Raw genomic sequence first — 2,756 nt, 5'->3', positions numbered from 1 at the left:
CATGGCTCTCTTTCAAGGGCTTGAGGCCGAGTATGTATCAGCTTGTCAGGTTGTTCGATTGTCTGGACATGTTCTCACATTTTCTTGTATTTAAATGTTTATGGTTCGAATGTTTTTATTTGTAGTCCATGCAGCAATTTTTATATGATTTTCCTTTCTTCTTTTTTGAGTTTATTTTTGTCGTGGATATACTTTGACGTGAATTTTTTTGTTGTTCTGCTGCAGTCGTATGCAGAGGTGGATCCAGGTTTTGTGGTTAAGTATTACAATGAATTGAAATGTGATTGGTATGTCATTAAAGACAAGGGTTGTTCCCATAAAATTGGCCTCAACATGGACTACGATAATCCTCTTATATGCAGTGGATGGAATGAACTGAAGGAATTTTACTGTTTTCAGGATGATGTTGTTGTTGAATTTTCGTATTTTGGTAAAAACTTATTTGGCATGAGATCTTTCGGTAAGCTTACATCTACCGAAGAAGTTCCTTCCTTCCACAGTCGAAGTGGTAATCCTTTTGAAACATTTTGCTTTGATGTTCAACTAACTCGAACAAATTTCCACAAAATGGATTTGGTATGTTCTATTCCTATCATATTTTTAGGCTGGTTCCTTTTTTCCGATGTTATCCAGGCTCTATGTTTGTTTATTAATATATTTCTGTTATTGTTTTTTGTAGAAAATGGATAGTAAACTACAGACCTTTCTTGGTGATTTTGATTTCCAATATCTCATTATTTGTGGTGATAATGGCTTGAAGGAATACGCTCTTCCTCTTGACACAGGAGATTTGTCGCTGCTTAAGTTTACTTGTCCATTGAAGGAATTTTGCTCAATCAACAACATTGGGGTGGACGATGTTGTTCGTTTCAAGTTTCAGATTAACTCTCCTGTGTGTAGGTGTCACGTTTATAAGATATTTAATTGAGCTGTACTTTTGTATTGTATTGTTGCTTTTAACCTTGTTTTCGAATTTTCGTTGTTTGGGTATGATTCGTGCGTTCGTTATTTGGGTAGGATTTGTGGGTTAATCTTTATTGTGATGACATTATTATTGGTCACCTATTTTCTATTATATTGTATTGTATTATTAAGATACGTTAATTATTCAATGTACGTAAAAAGTTTTATTTTACTTATAAATGTGATTGAATAGAGAATAAATTAATGTCTTCGTCGTCCTATTCAAAGACAAAAAAACATCTTCGTTGTATTAATTAAATTTTTTTTTGGGATATGATTATTGATAATCTCTTAATAATCTATTGATAACTTTGAAAGAAATTTTTATAGAAGCAAACACAACTTTCTAAGTTGATTGAATAGCTAATGTATTTGATTTGCAAATGTGACCAGATATTTTAATTATTCAATGAACTTGTTTTTTTTTTTTGAAGGAATTATTCAATGAACTTAAAATGTTGTTTTTTGTTTGTGAATGTGACCGGATGGACTATGAATAACTTTTACATCTTCGAAGAAATTTTTTTATAGTTCTTTTTTAATGTTTGTTGAATTATTCAAAATTTTCAGATGGTCTGGGAACTTACCCCATCCGGTCACTATTACAAGCAAAAAACTGCTTTTTAGGTTTATTGAATGAATGATGTATGTGGTCTATATTATTGATCACATACATCACTCATTCAATGAACTTAAAAAGTAGTGTTTTGCTTATAATAGTGACCGGAGAGAATATAAGATAATTAAATATAAAAATTAAAAAGAAACAGTCTGTATGTGGCAATTTGTCTTGCGGATTGATGGGCAGGCGTGTCTGCAGGGCGTTTGTTCAGGTCGCAGGCAATATTGCACTGTTGGAGGTAATTAAATATAGGTAATAATAGTCTACTCAATGCTTACTTATCTATGTGAGATTTCCCTTTCTTTTCGTTTTCGGCATCTTTTACACTGTGTTGTCAACTCACTCACTCCCCTGTCAATGTAATCTAATAGTCTAATTTTATTTCTTATATGAATGATAGCCTAGCAGTCTTCTTTTTTACTGTCCTTTACTATAACCATCGTTTTTCACTGTGTTTGGTTAGCACGCTTTAGTGTATTATATTTATTCGAGGGTTTTGCTTCCCTGTGTACCGCGTGTTCCTGTCTAGATTCCTACTATATATATATATATATATATATATATATATATATATATATATTGTGTTTTACGGTGCCATTGTGGTGTTGTCTAGGGGTTAGTCTCCATTCTCAAGGATTGATTTGAGTGAGCTGTAGTAATGGATGTTAGACTCCCCTCCTAATGCAACCTGCCATGTCCAAACCATTATGGAAATAGAAATTGTTTATTGCCAAAATCACATGTAGATTTTTCTGTATACGTGGCCTTGCAGAGAAATTAAATTTTAAGTATTTTAATAATATTATATTTATTTAGGTGTGGTGATTAATGATATTATTCAATGCTGTAGGAGCAGTTTACACTATAAAAGAAACATTTGTAGTAATCTACTCAAACAATCTACAACTTTGTTTGTCCCTGAGTAATAATTTTGTTTTCTATCTCCTCTCCTTTTTGCTTCAGCATGGCTCTCTTTCAAGGGCTTGAGGCCGAGTATGTATCAGCTTGTCAGGTTGTTCGATTGTCTGGACATGTTCTCACATTTTCTTGTATTTAAATGTTTATGGTTCGAATGTTTTTATTTGTAGTCCATGCAGCAATTTTTATATGATTTTCCTTTCTTCTTTTTTGAGTTTATTTTTGTCGTGGATATACTTTGACGTGAATTTTT

This window comes from Medicago sativa, chromosome 2, assembly GCF_051527215.1.
Source record: "Medicago sativa cultivar Bolivia chromosome 2, Bolivia_mono, whole genome shotgun sequence".
Taxonomy (NCBI): Eukaryota; Viridiplantae; Streptophyta; class Magnoliopsida; order Fabales; family Fabaceae; genus Medicago; species Medicago sativa.
This window is presented reverse-complemented; position numbering follows the sequence as displayed.